Source organism: Rhinoderma darwinii, chromosome 5 (assembly GCF_050947455.1).
Source record: "Rhinoderma darwinii isolate aRhiDar2 chromosome 5, aRhiDar2.hap1, whole genome shotgun sequence".
NCBI lineage: Eukaryota > Metazoa > Chordata > Amphibia > Anura > Rhinodermatidae > Rhinoderma > Rhinoderma darwinii.
The window spans coordinates 212139468-212156953 of record NC_134691.1 but is presented as its reverse complement, the minus strand read 5'-3'; the positions used below and the strand labels follow the sequence as shown (position 1 = coordinate 212156953).

Genomic DNA, 17486 nt, shown 5'->3' with positions numbered 1-17486 from the left:
GGTGGAAGCAGGAGTCAGTCTCAGGGATGTATTCTCAGGTGCTGACTGATTAGTTCTGGGAGTTAACCCCGAAGCTGTGCCTGGCAGATCCTTTACAGTATCACTAATCATCTTGATCCTGCAGGTACGGAGGCTATGGATGTACCCCTGACGGTGGAGGAACTGCTCTCTGCCGCTAAATCCTTCAGACCCGGCAGGACCCCGGGCAGTGATGGTCTCCCAGCAGAGCTCTATGTAGCGCTGGGGGACTTGATCTGTCCGGACCTGCTGGAGCTCTATGAGCAGATGGTGGTGGAGGGTAGAATGCCACCGTCCTTGAGAGAAGGCATGATCACGATCTTGTATAAGCGGAAGGGGGAGAGATGTGACCTGAAAAACTGGCGTCCCATCTCTCTCCTGAACGTGGACTACAAGATCCTCGCCAAAGTATTGGCCAACAGACTGAAGGTTGTCATCGGACAGATCATCGGATCGGACCAAACCTGCGGCATTCCTGGCCGTAGGGTGGCCGACAGTCTTGCCCTGGTGAGGGACACGGTGCATTACATGCAAAGCCGCCGTACACACGCGGCCCTGGTCAGTCTGGATCAGGAGAAGGCTTTTGACCGGGTCTCTCACGAATTCATGGGTAAGGCTCTGCGTAGGCTGCGGCTTGGCAGGTTGTTCTGTTTGTATGTTAACCTGATGTATTGCGACATTTACAGCTCGGTGCTGGTGAACGGCTGGAAGACTGACCCCTTTCCTGTATCGTCGGGGGTTAGACAAGGCTGTCCTCTTTCACCTCTCCTTTTTGTTTGTGTTATAGAGCTCTTCGCAGAGGCTATCCGGCAGAATGGAGAGATCAGAGGGATCACCGCACCAGATCCAGGACACTTCGAGGTCAAATGCTCGCTGTACATGGACGACGTGACCGTCTTCTGCGCTGAGCAGAGTTCGGTGACTGCACTCGTCCAGACCTGCGAGGAGTTCGGACACGCTTCAGGGGCAAAAGTCAACTGCGGGAAGTCGGAAGCCATGCTCTTCGGAAAGTGGTACCTGCCTTCTCCTGCCTCCTTCCCGTTTACTATCAAGCCGGACTTCATCAAAATTCTGGGAGTCTGGTTCGGTAAGGAAGGTGCAGCCCTAAAGTCGTGGGAAGAACGCTTGGCCAAAGTCAACCAAAGGATCGGACTGTGGAGCCTCAGACAACTCACTATTGAGGGCAAAGCAATGGTCCTGCGTAACGAAGTCTTGCCTGTGCTACAATACACTGCACAGGCATGGCCCCCTCTTGCCACGGTCTCGAGGGCCATTACCAGGACTGTGTTTCGCTTCATCTGGGGCTCGAAAATGGACAGAGTAAAGCGGACTGTTATGTACAAGGAGCCCCGCAAAGGTGGGAAGGGTATACCCGACATTCCCACTCTGCTGTGGATCGCTTTTGTATGTGACTGTGTTCGTAGGACTCTGAGGACAGCAAACGGCTCTGCGGGCAAGGCCATGTCCCGCTACTTCCTCCTTCCCCTCTGGCGAGGTTTTGGCTGGGACAAGTGGGACAGCTCCTTCCCTTACAACTGGCACGCTCCCTGGTTCTATGGAGATGTTGTCCGGTTTGTGAGGGAGCATCAGCTGGAGGGTCTTAAGCCCGACTTGTGGAAACCTAAGACGATCCACAAGCACATCAGAGCAAAGGACCCACTGGAGTCTGTTCCAGGGCTTCATGCCGACACGTTGGAGACTGTTTGGACTAACGTGTATTCTGGCAGGTTGACCAACGGGCACAAGGACATTTCATGGATGGCCATCCAGGGAGGACTGCCTCTTAGGTCATTCATGCATGCCCGCAACCTGTGCAAGACCCGGTACTGCCCCAGGTGCCCCTTCACGGAGGAAACATCTTTGCACACTTTCTGGCAGTGCCCCTTTGCACAGGGTCTGTTGAAAGCCTTGGAACATGAACTCAAGGACTCAGTACCCAGGAACAGACTGTCGTACCGCTCGGTACTTTATGGACTATTTCCTGGGAATACCACGGATGGAGCAATCCAGGAAGCCTGGCGCCTTATGAACTGCTTTAAGGACGCTATATGGTTTGCCAGGAACCGTCTGATTTTGCGGAGAGAGAGTGTGTCCGTCCAGGACTGCCGCAGGCTGATCCACAGCCTGCTCAGAGACTATTCCACCTGGGACAGCCCGGACGTCGATGAGGAAGAGGACTGATAATCCCCTTCCCCCCACTCTCCCTTCTTGTGTGTTGTCTTTCAATAAAGCTTCGGGCCTGTGATTTCCCCCTTCCCTATCCCCTCCTACCCACTCCCTTACCCCATCACTTGTCTGTAATGCTTTGTTGTTTGGCTTTAGTGAATGCAAGAATGTTAGTGTAGCATGTGGTGTAATGTATAGCATAGGCTAGCCTGTACTGTGTATTATACTGTCATGTTATGTTTGACGACTGTTATTATTTATTATTTGCTGCTTCATGGCTTGCGCTGCGTCGCAGTAATGTTTGTATGATGACGATTGATTGTCAATAAAGCATTTTTCAATCAAAAAAAGGGGTGAACAGCAGTATTGGGCAGGCTCTGGCAACACACGCCACTTTCGGGTTATTGCTTCTCGGCCTTTTGGCTCATATCAGAGTTATTGCTCTGGTCTGGGTCGGGGGTGCGAGTGTTCCTGCAGTAGCAGGAGACCTCTTGAGTGGTGATCCTCCTATGGTCCTGGACCGATAGGCAAAATGGCAAGTATGGAATTTTCAACAGGTATACAGAAGACCGTCCGGCTGAAGGTGGATATCTCAGACAGTGTGAAGAACTGCATCTCGTATGTTGGTCATGAAATCGTGGAAAAAATGGCTGGTATTTCCTTGGAAAACTATGTATTTTGTATCCAGGAATCTAAAAAGCAAGGTATTTATGATGTTGCCTTTTATGTGGATGGGACCTGCTTGCTTTTTTACGAGTGTCTGAAGACCAACGCCGCAAACCAGGTACTGAGAAATGTGACTTTTGTTCCACTATTTGAATTAGAGGAAAAAACGGTTTTTATCCATGTGTTCAATTCCTTCACTGATGTCAATGTCTTAAAGAATTTTCTTGGACAGTATTGTTTTGAGTGTGAAAGGGGGGGTAAAACAAAGAAGTATCCTCAATATTTTTAATGGTACCTATAAATTCTGGGTAAAATTAAGACCGGATGAGAGTTGCATTGGGGGAGTGAGACACCCACCTGCCAACTTTGCTGTGGCTGGGAATAGAGGCTACCTCTACTACCAAGGGCAGCCATCTTTCTGTATGAACTGTTTCAAATTTGGCCATTTAAGGGAGGATTGCCAAGGGGTTAAAGAGGCTCTGTCACCAGATTTTGCAACCCCTATCTGCTATTGCAGCAGATAGGCGCTGCAATGTAGATTACAGTAACGTTTTTATTTTTAAAAAACGAGCATTTTTGGCCAAGTTATGACCATTTTCGTATTTATGCAAATGAGGCTTGCAAAAGTACAACTGGGCGTGTTGAAAAGTAAAAGTACAACTGGGCGTTTATTATGTGCGTACATCGGGGCGTGTTTACTACTTTTACTAGCTGGCCGTTGTGTATAGAAGTATCATCCACTTCTCTTCACAACGCCCAGCTTCTGGCAGTGCAGACACAGCCGTGTTCTCCAGAAATCACGCTGTGTCGTCACTCACAGGTCCTGCATCGTGTCAGACGAGCGAGGACACATCGGCACCAGAGGCTACAGATGATTCTGCAGCAGCATCGGCGTTTGCAGGTAAGTCGATGTAGCTACTTACCTGCAAATGCTGATGCTGCTGCAGAATCAACTGTAGCCTCTGGTGCCGACACGATGCAGGACCTGTGAGTGACGTCACAGATCTGCACTGCCAGAAGCTGGGCGTTCTGAAGAGAAGTGGATGATACTTCTCATCAGAACGCCCAGCTAATAAAAGTAGTAAACACGCCCCGATGTACGCACATAATACACGCCCAGTTGTACTTTTACTTTTCAACACGCCCAGTTGTACTTTTGCAAGCCTCATTTGCATAAATACGAAAATGGTCATAACTTGGCCAAAAATGCTCGTTTTTAAAAAATAAAAACGTTACTGTAATCTACATTGCAGCGCCTATCTGCTGCAATAGCAGATAGGGGTTGCAAAATCTGGTGACAGAGCCTCTTTAAATTATGCAGGAATTGCAAAAATCCTGGACATGAGGCTGGGGCGTGTCCACAGCCTAGAGCCTGTGACCTGTGTGGACTAACTGGCCATATGTATAGAGACTGTCCTGAGGTTGTAAAGAGGAGGGAAGAAAGGAAGAAGCAAGAGGAGGCTAGAAAGCAAAGAAATCTAATGGATCTTAATAGGAAGAGGGAGGAAGCCGCAAGATTCATGAGAATGTCTGAGGAGGCAGAAAAAAGGCAGGAAAATGAAAGTGTGCAAGTGCAGCAGCAGCAGGTGGAGATGGGGGAGGTGTTGATGAGCCCAGCTGTGAAATCTCCCATGAGCACTGTGATCGAGGAGTCGCTGAGAATAGACTGGTCTCTCTCCGAGGAAGATGAACCTCCTGCGGGGGAAGTGACTGTCACAGGTGCAGAATGTTTTCGTCCCCCCAGGAAAACAGCAAAAAAGCCACGGTTTGAAAAGGAGGAGGAAGCAGCGATTTCATTGGAGAACCCGTTCGAATCGCTATTTGAGGCCCACATGGATACAAGCGCTGGCGGAGAAGGTACTTCCAAAATACGCCTGGGAAAAATCCTTAAATAATGACATTGCTTAAATTTCTTCCTTAGGGTTGTTTTTTGATTATGTTGTTGAAATTTTTGTCTTCTAATGTCCCCATGTTTAGAAGTAGAGCCAGAAGGGCTCTCATACTAGATTTTCTAGCAAACCAAAATGTGGATGTAATCTGTGTACAAGAGTGGGGATTAGAGTTTGTGGTGGGGCAGGAGGAGTGGGTGCACGGGCCTGCAATATGGTCAATGTCAAACAAAAATAGAAATTATGGTGTAGGGATTCTATTCAAAAACATAAAAATAGAAATTTGCAGTTATACTGTTATTGAGGAGGGAAGGTGTGTGATGGTGGTGGTGAGATTTAATAGAGTGAATGTTCGTATAATTAATATATATGCTCCAGCTAATAAGAATGGAAGAGTGGAATTGTGTGAAAATGTTTTTACCTGGGAAGGATCCGGTTGTGTGGATAGGGGACTTTAATTGTGAGATTGATGGAAAAAATGTGGATGTGTCTGGTAATGTGGTTAAAAATATATTGTTTGATTTTCAGTTGAAGGATGTGATAAAATTATGTGGGGTAGACCCCCAAGATACATATTTTTCAGACAGGGGTATTTATAGTTCAAGACTAGATATGTGTTTTGTGTCGAAAGGTGTCATGGGTAAAAATTATATGCAAATGAGGGTAATATATTCAGATCATGAGTGTGTGATGTGTGAACTGGTTTTGGATGTGGAATGTATAAGTGGGAGGGGTTTATGGAAATTAAATGTTAATTTGTTAGAAGATGAGGTGGTGTATGGGAAATATGTTAATTTGTATGGGAGTTGGTGTAGAAGGAAGAATGAGTTTGTAGATGTGTTGGAGTGGTGGGATTGGGTGAAGGAAAAGACAAAAGTATATTTTAAGAAAGCTGGTTATAGAAGAGCGGCTGGTAGAAGGAGAAAGTATGAGTGCTTGTATAAAAGATTGGGGTTTTTGAGAAGTTTGAAGAAGAATGGTTGGGAGGTGGATGAGACGATTGAGGAAGTTAAGAAGAATATGAAAGAATGGATGGTGAAGAAGGGTAAGGAAATTATGTATCAAGCAAGATTTGATAAGTTAGAAAAGAATGAGAAATGTTCGAGATATTTTTAAAAAAAAGTGATTGGGAAGAAAGAGGATTTGGTATGTGTGTATGATAAGGATGGTAATGTGGTAAAAGGGAAAGTGGTGTTAGGAGTGGTTGAAGAGTTTTACAGAGAATTGTATGCAGTAAAGGAGTGTGATAGAGATTTGGAGTCTGAGGTGGTGGCTGTGATTGAGAAGCAGGTGGAGAGAGTGGAGTATGATAGGCTGATGAGGAGTTGGGGAGGAAGAGGTTAAATCAGTTATTGAAAACATGTCAGTGAATAGAACACCGGGAGAGGATGGGTTGCCAGTGGAGTTTTATAAGAGAATGTGGGATGTGATTAAGCTAGATATGATTGAGATATATGTTTTTATGCGGGAAAAGTGTAGATTGGCGGAGAGTATGAAGAGTGGAGTGGTTGTGCTGATTTATAAGAAAGGGGATGAGAAGGATGTAAGGAATTGGAGACCTATAACTTTGTTGAATGTGGATTATAAGATTTTTGCTAAAATGACTGCCAATAGAATGAGAGATGTGATCGATCAGGTGATTGGGGAGGATCAAGTGTGTGGAATTCCTGGGAGAAGGATTGGTGAGAATCTTTGTTTGTTGAGAGATGATATTGGCAACCGCGAACTCTTAGCCATTAAATGGGCTTTTGAAGAGTGGCGTCACTTCCTGGAGGGGGCCAGACACCAGGTAACGGTCCTTACTGACCACAAGAATCTGGTTTTCCTAGAATCTGCCCGGAGGCTTAATCCTAGACAAGCTCGTTGGGCACTATTCTTTACCAGATTTAATTTCTTGGTTACCTATAGGGCTGGGTCCAAAAATATTAAGGCTGATGCACTGTCACGTAGTTTCATGGACAATCCTCCTTCCGAGAAGGATCCTGCTTGTATTTTACCCCCTGGTATAATCGTTTCTGCCACTGATTCTGATTTAGCTTCTGACATCGCGGCTGATCAAGTTTCAGCTCCCGGGAACCTCCCTGGGGACAAACTGTTTGTCCCCCTGCAATACCGGCTAAGGGTACTCAGAGAAAACCATGACTCCGCACTAACTGGTCATCCTGGCATCTTGGGTACCAAACACCTCATTACCAGAAACTATTGGTGGCCTGGGTTGCCTAAAGACGTTAGGGCTTACGTCGCCGCTTGTGAGGTTTGTGCTAGGTCCAAGACCCCTAGGTCCCGACCTGCGGGCTTACTACGTTCCTTGCCTATTCCCCAGAGACCTTGGACCCATATCTCCATGGATTTTATCACGGATTTGCCTCCATCTCAGGGCAAGTCGGTGGTGTGGGTGGTAGTAGACCGCTTCAGCAAGATGTGCCACTTTGTGCCCCTTAAGAAACTACCTAACGCCAAGACGTTAGCTTCTTTGTTTGTTGAACACATCCTGTGTCTCCATGGGGCCCCAGTCAATATCGTTTCTGACAGAGGGGTACAATTTGTTTCCTTATTTTGGAGAGCTTTTTGGAAAAAGTTGGAGATTGATCTGTCCTTCTCCTCCGCCTTCCATCCCGAAACTAATGGCCAAACGGAAAGGACTAGCCAATCCCTGGAACAATATTTAAGGTGTTTCATCTCTGACTGTCAATTTGATTGGGTCTCATTCCTTCCCCTTGCCGAATTTTCCCTGAATAACCGGGTCAGTAACTCGTCAGGGGTCTCCCCGTTTTTCTGTAATTTCGGGTTTAACCCAAGGTTCTCCTCCGTTTCTCCTGGTTGTTCCAATAATCCCGAGGTAGAGGACGTTCATCGGGAACTGTGCACAGTCTGGGCCCAGGTTCAGAAGAACCTAGAGGCGTCCCAGAGCGTACAAAAGATTCAGGCTGATAGTAGACGTTCTGCTAACCCCCGGTTTGTCGTCGGGGATCTTGTCTGGTTGTCGTCCAGGAACTTGCGCCTTAAGGTCCCGTCCAGGAAGTTTGCTCCCCGATTTATTGGACCTTATAAGATCATTGAAGTCCTCAACCCTGTATCCTTCCGTCTGGAGCTGCCTCCATCCTTTCGCATACATGACGTCTTCCATGCCTCCCTCCTTAAACGCTGCTCCCCGTCCTGGTCCCCCTCGAAGAAACCTCCTGTTCCCGTTCTCACCCCTGAGGGGGTGGAATTCGAGGTGGCCAAGATTATGGACAGTAGGATGATCCAGGGCTCCCTCCAGTACCTGGTCCATTGGAGAGGATACGGGCCGGAGGAGAGGACTTGGGTACCTGCTCGTGATGTTCACGCTGGGGTATTGATCAGGAGGTTCCACCTTTTCTTCCCCACTAAACCGGGTCCTCTTAGTAAGGGTCCGGTGGCCCCTCATAAAAGGGGGAGTACTGTAAAGGATCTGCCAGGTACTACGTCTGTGTATACTCCCGGGATTAATCAGTCGACACCTGAAGCCAGACCTCTTAGACTGACACCGGCTCCCACCAACCAGGGTGGCAGGCTCAGGAGTGGGAGAGCCTATCGCGGCCTGGTCAGTCGGAGTTAGCTCCGCCCCCTGTCCATTTATACCTGCCGTGTTCTCTTCCTCAGTGCTTGTTATTCTTCTTGGATTCCTGGCCCCACTGCTGCCTTGCTCCAGCCTGCTTCTGCCGTGCTTCTGCCTTGCTTCAGTTCCGCTTATCCTGCTTCGCTTTGCCCCTGGCTTGCTTCCTGCTCCGTGCTCTCGTTGGTATACTCCACTACATCCTGATCCTGACTGACTCATTCACCACTCCGTTTCCTCGCGGCGTTCCGTGGGCTACTGCCCCTTCCCTTGCGTGTTCCCTGTTTGTACTCCCTTGCACTTAGACAGCGTAGGGACCGCCGCCAAGTTGTACCCCGTCGCCTAGGGCGGGTCGTTGCAAGTAGGCAGGGACAGGGCGGTGGGTAGATTAGGGCTCACTTCTTCCCTTCACCTCCTTCCTGCCATTACAGAATTTTATGAGGAAGTCTGGATTGACAGGGGTGAAGAAAGAATGTTTGAAAGATAAGAAGAGTGTGTTTAAGTGTATAAAAGATATGGAAGTCCAATGTAATATAAATATGGTGAGAGGTCAGTGTGTTGGTAAGGTGTGGAGGGGATTGAGGACAGATGGTATCACAAATAGACAGAGAGAGATTGTATGGCAGAGTTTGCATGGTGGGTTGTCAGTTAGAGAGTTTCAGAAAAATTGTGGAGTTGTGAGGAGTAATTTGTGTCCAAGAGAGAATTGTGGTGGGAGTGAAAGTATAGTGCATCTGTTGTGGAATTGTGGGGTGGCACAGGGAGTTTGGAGGGGTATGGGTCCGTTACTTAAGGAGTTGGTTGGGATTAATAGGTTATGTATGGAAATAGTTTTGTTTGGGCTTGCGAGTGTAAGTGAGAAAAATCAAAAGGGTATTATGTGTCATGTTAGCAATTATAAAAGAGGTTTTGTGGGATGTTAGGAACCTGTATGTGTTTAGAAAGAAAGATTTAACTGTGGAAGGATGTTTGAGAATGGTATTGGATAGGATGTATACAGCGTATTTGGTAGATAGGGGAAGGTTGGGGGAGGTGGATGCAGAAGGGATTTGGAAGGTTTTAAAGTGGAGGTATATGGTGAGAGTGTAGTGGAGGGGTGGAATTTTTTGTTATTTTTGTACTTGCTTTTGTTATATGAAAATTTAAAAAACAAAATGAAAAAGCCTGTTGATGATTGGATGGAACCGTTCAGAATGTCTAGGATACTGATAGTAAGTATCGACAGAATATGAACGAGTGTTTTTAAAATAATTAATCCAAACCTGAAGGTTTTATAAAAAAGAAAAAAAAATGCGTGGGTCAAGTGCTCGCTGTATATGGACGATGTGACCGTCTTCTGCGCTGACCGGAGCTCGGTGACTGCACTCATCCAGACCTGCGAGGAGTTCGGACGCGCTTCAGGGGCAAAAGTAAACTGTGGGAAGTCAGAAGCCATGCTCTTCGGAAAATGGTACCTGCCTTCTCCTGCCTCCGTCCCGTTTACTATCAAGCCGGACTTCATCAAAATTCTGGGAGTCTGGTTCGGTAAGGAAGGTGCAGCCCTAAAGTCGTGGGAAGAACGCTTGGCCAAAGTCAACTAAAGGATCGGACTGTGGAGCCTTTGACAACTCATTATTGAGGGCAAAGCAATGGTCCTGCGTAACGAAGTCTTGCCTGTGCTACAATACACTGCACAGGCATGGCCCCCTCTTGCCACCGTCTCGAGGGCCATTACCAGGACTGTGTTTCGCTTCATCTGGGGCTCGAAAATGGACAGAGTAAAGCGGACTGTTATGTACAAGGAGTCCCGCAAAGGTGGGAAGGGTATACCCGACATTCCCACTCTGCTGCGGATCACTTTTGCACGTGACTGTGTTCGTATGACTCTGAGGACAGCAAACCGCTCTGCGGGCAAGGCCATGTCCCGCTACTTCCTCCTGCCCCTCTGGCGAGGTTTTGGCTGGGACAAGTGGGACACGAGAAATTTGAATGTGTATAGAAGAGAAGAATTTGAGGATGAAGTGGTTAGAATGGTGTTAGCTAAATTGTTTTTTTATTATAAGTGGGATTTAGATAGGGGTATGGATGCGGAAGGGATATGGAGAATGTTGAAGTGGAGGCATTTGGTGTGACAGTTTGATAGGATGTATTGATTATGTAAAATTTTGAAAAAAAAATAAAGAACTATCATTATGAGTTATTGGAAAATAGAGAAGTAGTTATCTGTAATGGATAGCTATATTTCTCGGTTTTAATAAAATAACCTGAATGGTTTAATAAAAAAATAAATTAAAAAAATAAAAAAATAAAATAAAATAAATTTCTGCATCTGGTCTTGTTGGGAGGTGTCCGGGGTACCCTGCTCCTTCGCCTTGGGGGATCGTCTCTTTTAACAGAGAGACTTCACCTCCTTGCTGCTATTTGGGAGTAGGCTTAGCCCCCGGACAACGAGTGGCGATCGCGCCTTTTCCAAAAGGTCAACCGGCCTTGAGGCGTTAATTTACGAGCTTTCCAAGGGCGGTTTGTCGGGCATCGTAGGCGTCTGGGGTACCCTAATCCTTGGCCTTGGGTGACGGTTCCACTTAATAGTGTGATCTGAGCCCTTGCTGCTATAAGGGACAGGCTTAGCCCCCGGGCGCTGAAAATGCCATTTGCATTCGGTTTCGCATCCGGGAACACGCGGTTGCGCCAGTCCATCCGCATCGAGGTGGAAGGCGGCCAACGTCAGCGGAAGAACCTCCGCTTCATGGTAGAGGTGATTCTGCTTGACTTCCTGGGGTTCAAGCGGGCGGACATCCTGTGTCTCAACGACCAGGAAAGCCGCGGTCGGTACACCATATCCTTTACGGCCGCGGCATGCTGCGATAATATGCACAAGAGACTGTCTGATGCGGACCAGAGTGAGGAGCGGCTAAATGGACTGACATTTTTATTCCTCTACGGGGAGGAAGAGGTCCCGCTGGTGATGTGCATGTTCAGTCCATATGTCCAGTGTGACATTGAAACCTTCCTGAGTCGTTACTGCAGGGAGGTCCGCTTCTCACACAAAATATTGAACACCCAGAGCTTCTTGAATGGGAAAAGGAAATATTGGGTGAAGTTCCGCCAGGATCCCAATGGCATTGGAGGCTTTCATCACCCACGCCAGAACTTTGCCATTGGGAAGAATCGAGGATTCTTATTTTACCCCCAGATGCCCGGCAGAGCTATTTTAATACATTTGCTTTTTAATGGAATTTTAATTTGTGTTTTAAACGTTTATGCCCCTCCTACCAAACAGGAGAGGGAAGAACTATTAGAGATTTTACAATTGTTTTGTGTTGGGTCTACCCCCCTGCTGGTGGGTGGTGATTTTAACTGTGTACGAGATGGAGAACACCGGCAGGGTGGGGATTTTAATCGAAAAATTAACCGTACTTCTTACCTGCTCAAGAATTTTATTGGTGATTTTAAATTGAAAGATTGCTGGAGGGAACTCTTGCCTGCGGACCCAGGCCCCACCTGGTCCAATGGAAGAGTGAGCTCCAGAATTGATTTTATTTTCACTTCTAATAGTTTTATTCCCAAAAAACGTTTGCTTTTAACAAATATTTTATCTGATCACAAGCTCCTTTCGGTGCGCCTGGAGCTAGAAGGGGAGCAAAAAGCTTGTGGGGTCCCTGGAGACTAAACACCACGCTCCTGGAGGACCCCATCATTAAAGAGGAGTTTGTGCGGACCTACCAGTGTTGGCAGTCCCATAGAGCGCCCAGTCAGCCTATGCTACACTGGTGGGAGGGCATTAAACCCAAAATCAGAGCTTTTTTTATTCGAGAAGGTAAGAAGAAAGCAAAAGAGAAAAAACAATGGTTTTGTAATGACGGGTTAGGGAGACAGACAGGTGAGCCCTAATCTATCCGCCACTCAGTCCCTGCCTGCTTACAACGACCCATCCTAGGCGACAGGGTACAACTGGGCGACGCTCCCTACTCTCAGTAAGTGCACGACAGACAAACAGACAAGGGTACACACAAGCTAGGGAAACGGGGCAGCTGCCCACGGAGACACCGTGAGCAACGAGAGTGGTGAACGAGCCGAGTCAAACCAGGAGTGCACGAGGTACAAAACGCTGAGCAGGAGAGTGGTCAGTAAGCCAAGGTCAATAACAAGCAGAGGATCTGTAGTTCAAGCAGCAGCAGAGCCAGGAAACAAGCAGAGCAGAATCACAGGCAAAGGAGGAACAGGAAAGGCAGGTATAAATAGACAGAGGGCGGGAGCTAGCTCCGTCCGGCCAGGCTGTGATAGGCTCTCCCACTCCTAAGCCTGCCATCCTGAGTGGTGGAAGATGGAGTTAGTCTCACAGAGATAGGAGCAGGTGCAGACTGATTACCCACGGGCGTCGACACAGAAGCGGTCTCTGGCAGATCCTTTACAGGTTTTATGTTCTTAATAAACGTTTACATGTACTTTTTAAATTGAAGGAGATTGGTATGGATGTTGATGATGACATCTTAAGTCTAAAAGCTGAAATAAAACATGCTATAGAAGAGAAAGGGAAACAAATAATTTTTAATTCACATGTAAATCACCTCGAGGATGGCGAGAAGTGTTCCCGGTTCTTTTTCAAAAAGGTAATGGATAAACAAGATGTCATTTTAAGCCTTGAAGGAGAAACCACTAAGGTCGGCATTTTAAATTCTGCTTTTAATTTCTACCAATCTCTTTTTAATAAGAAAAATATTGATCCTTCCTTTTTAGAACATGTTCTTAATTCCCTTGATGTCAAGTAAGATATTTTAGACCAGGAAGTTTTATCCCGTAATATTACTTTGGAGGAAATTTTATTTGCTTTTAAAAGTTTTTCTAATGGGAAAGCTCCTGGGGAAGATGGTCTGCCCATCGAATTTTATCACGCTTTTTGGGAAATTTTTAAGAATGACATGTTTTTATTGTATAAGGAAGTTTTTATTACCGAAGAGCTGCCCCCTTCCTGGAGGAGGGGGATTGTGTCCTTAATTTTTTTAAAAGGTGAGAAGGACCAGTTAAAGAACTGGCGTCCTATTACTCTTTTAAACGTTGATGGTAAAATTTTAGCTAAACTAATAACAACCCGTTTGAAACCTTTTATTCATAAATTAATCCATCCAAACTAGGTATGTGGGGTACCTGGGAGGTCAATTACTGAGTCCCTGAATATTTTATGTGACATCATTTGGTATTTTAAAGAAAGCGGTCAAAGCCTTGCTATTTTATCCTTAGATTTCGAGAAGGCTTTTGACCGGGTCTCCCATGAATATCTTTTTATGGTTCTTAAAAAGATGGCTGTTCCTGAAATTATTTTAATCTTTTATATAGATCCTGTTTTAGCCAAATTTCTATCAATGGATTTTTAACTAAAGGTGTTCCTCTTTTATCAGGGGTGAAACAGGGGTGCCCATTGTCTCCGCTCCTTTTTATTTGTGCCATAGAACCTCTGTTCACCCTAATAAGAGATGATAAAGTCATCAGAGGCGTGCCCATACCTAGAGGAAGGGGGAACCAGGTAAAAATCCTAGGCTATATGGATGACGCCACCGTCCTATGCCCAGGTGCCGCTTCTATGAGAAGGGCATTGAGGAACACCGGCTTTTTTTGTGAAGCCTCTGGTTTAAAATTAAATGTTGATAAATGTGACTGTTTTTATACTGGTGTATGGGATTCCTCTGTGACACCAGGAGTTAACATGCAGGAGGATCAGATACAAATTTTAGGAATTGTTTTTAATCAAGAAAACGATGGGAGACCCAATTGGGATTCAGTAATTGCTAAAATGGAAAAAAAGGTTTTAATGTGGAATTTGAGAAATCTCACCATGGGGGGAAAAGTTTTAATAATTAAATCTGTTTTATTACCTATAATGCTTTATGTAGCTATGGTTTTTCCTCCAACAATTTTATATATTAAAAAACTGACCAGGATCTGTTTTATGTTTTTATGGGGTTCCAAAATGGAAAAACTAAAACGTGATTTTATGTACAGATGTAAGGACAATGGCGGGAGAGATGTTCCTAACCTTTTTAACTTCTTTTACATTAAATACCTGATGGTATTTTTAGCTACTTTTTAAAGTACGCTACGGGCATGGTTTTTAAACAATGGTTTTGTGTCCCTTTGAACTCTCCTGTGCTTCTGTGTCCCCCAAAACAATATGTGGTGCTCGAAAAAACGGTCAGGCTCCTAGGTCTCCAAGAATTAGAGCCTGACATATTGGGGGACCAGAAAAAAGTGTCACTCTCCTGTAGGCGGCAGGAAGATACACTGGCAGTTTCAAATTTCTCACAGGCAAGGTCCAAGGTGGTGTGGCGAAATGTTTTCGGAAAATTTATGGCAAATGTGCACAAGGACCTTGCCTGGGCAATCGTTCACCAGTGCCTCCCTACCCGTGAATTCCAGAATAGGCGAGGACTGGTGGCAAGAGCCAAGTGCCGAGAGACAGGTGTGGTGACGACGAGACGGTAATGCACCTGTTTTGGAACTGCCCATATGCACAGGAGGTTTGGAGGAAGGTAGGCCCATTGCTGAAATGGGCCTGCGGTCTTAAAGATCTTAATTTTGAATACGTGTTTTATGGTCTTTTTAACTGCCCAAGTTTTAAACAGCAAATGGTCTGTTGGATCATTTTAAACTGTTTTAAGAATGCCATCTGGAAGGTTAGGAACATTCTGCTTTTTAAACATGATTTTATTGACATTAAAAATTGTGTCAAATATGCCCTAAGTGAAATGTATATTTATTATCAAAGGGACAAAAAGCAGCTAGGGGTAAAAGAAGTAACATCCATGTGGTGTTTGCAAATGTGGAATACCATAATATTGTAAATAAAAATGGTTTTATTCTTTTATGTCTTTTATGCCCTGTATAAATTTTATCCTGCTATTGTTCTGTACTTTTATTATAACATCTGTATTACTGGTCTTATTATTATTACTTTTTTAGTCATTTAAATGTATAAATATCCATGTACTATGCCATTGATTTTATCTTGTGGTTTCAATTTTAAAAAAAGCCTGTAAAATATATTATTTTGCCAATAAAAAACTTTGTTGAAACCTTATCTGTTCTTATCAGTTTAATATCTGATACGTCCCCTATCTGGGGACCATATATTAAATGGATTTTTAGAACAGGGAGATGGAAATAGAGCTTGCTCTGTCCACTCCACGCATTGACCTGGTATTGCAGTATCTCCAGGACCGGTGCACCCTTTCCTTATGTGTTCACTAAAATCAGATTCCAAAAGTACTTTTTGTGTTTGCCATTGTTTTAGTCTTTCTGATGGGATCTCTCCTTTAATCCCATTATTTGAACGCCTGTTGTACAATGCCTTTATACAATGCAGGTTGTGTATTGTGTGATAATGACCTCATTATTAAATGCAATTAATTAATAGATTGCCTGTCACCTCTTGTGTTGTTTCTGTGTTTCCAGCATTTGAATTTGGAACAGCTCATTCACCTTCCCTTTTCCTCTCTCCCTCCCTCTTCCTAAATAAGTGAAAGAGCTGCACATGAGCCAGTCTGTCTGTCAGCCAGCCCACAGCCACTGATTGATGCAGCCAGCAGCACAGTCAAATAGTGGAGTAGGGGAACAGCAAGCAGCCATTAAATCAGCCGCCACAATGGACCTACCTGTGTGCACTAGATTGATGTGATGGAATGAGCTCTCCTCCCTACATTTCAAAGAAGTAAGAATTGAAGTTGCAACAAACCCTTGCCTACAAAGACACCACCAATTTGGATTTGTTACTATGTTACCTGGAAAAATAACAAACTGTGCAAGGATGGAGGTTGTAGGAGGAAGGACAAGAAGGTGTCTGTAAAGTTGGTGGATGCCTATTTGCCATTTTGCAGTCCGCTGTCTCCCTCTTGTGGCCTCCTGGAGGCAGCTAGATAGCTGTGCAGACAACACGGTGGGCACATGTTGCAGTGTTGCCCTCTTAGGCAACACTGAGTGACTGACTGAGCAGCAACGTCTAATATAAGGTTCAGATGGAACTTTGCGCGTGTCATAGTGGAGCCCTCAGAAGCCAGAGCAAGCTTTATGACATCATAATGGGTCCTCCGACATAAATGCCTGGGCCCAGGCAGTGTTGGTCAGTGCTGCTCAGCAGGCAGCACTGGATTGCAGGTGATTGAAGGCGTGAAGGAACAAGGGGTGGCTGTGGGCATGCACTTGCTGCCGCTGCCAGTGTTTATCTGCATGGCAGGAGGGCATTTGGGCGTTGCCAGGAAGGCGGTTTTATGTAGATTCCTCCTCTTTCTGCACTGCATTGTGGTGCAAGCAAAAGAAGCAAAGCATGTGTAGCTTCCTCTCGGGCCTTTTTTCACATCCCGCCTGGCTGCTTGTGTGAGTGTCTGAGCCGGCAGGGCCCCATGGAGCTGCCTAGGAGTAGGCTAAATCGCTTCAAGGGGTGAACAGCTGTATTGGGCAGGCTCTGCCAATGCGCGCCACTTTCGGGTTATCGCTTCTCGGCCTTTTGGCAAAGATCAGTGGTGGGAAACCTCTGCTGGTTGGAGTCAGAGGGTGGTGATCAGGCCTTCCTTGCGGGGGGACCTGCGTTATTTCGGGGGTGATCGCGGGTTGGCAAAGAAGTTGACCTGTAAAATTGCGACAAGATGTCTCGAGGACTCAGTGCGGCTGTACGTTGCGGCGGAAGATCGTGAGGAAATGGAGAATGAAGAACAGATATGGATACCTAAATGGGAAAAGAAAGTATCTAGTACGTTTGAAAATGGGAGGGCGGAAGAGGAGTTAGACATATTCCTGCCGTTTTTTTCCTAGGTGGTGAAAGAGGTTTTTGTTTTTATGATGGCCAAGAGGAATACTGCAAACGCTGTCATGGTTTTGGACATATACAAGATAGGTGCCCTTAAACGGGAGAAAGCTGTAAAAATTGCGGGGAGGTCGGTCATAATGCGAGGTCATGTAGCAAAAGAAAGACATGCGATATTTGTGGAAGTGAAGAGCATTTAGCAAGAGGCTGTACTCATTGGAGTACAAAGCAAAAAAGTTACGCTGATGTGGCAGGAGGTAGAGGACTGAGAGCGCAGATATATGAGAGACGCGTGCCTGGTGGAGAGCGCATCGTGAGTGTGACAGCTGTCGCTAGGGAGGACGGCGTCCCTAGTAACATAGGCAGCTCCGGAGCGAGGGGAACGGTGTCACACGCTGAC

General features: G+C 45.8%; 1 non-coding gene across 1 annotated transcript; it reads left to right on the top strand.

Moving 5' to 3' along the window:
• Positions 1-15329: 15329 nt before the first annotated feature.
• LOC142653937 (U2 spliceosomal RNA) lies at positions 15330-15520 on the top strand. Its single transcript, XR_012848774.1, has one exon. It is a non-coding gene; the product is annotated as a U2 spliceosomal RNA (small nuclear RNA).
• The last annotated feature ends 1966 nt before the right edge of the window (positions 15521-17486 follow it).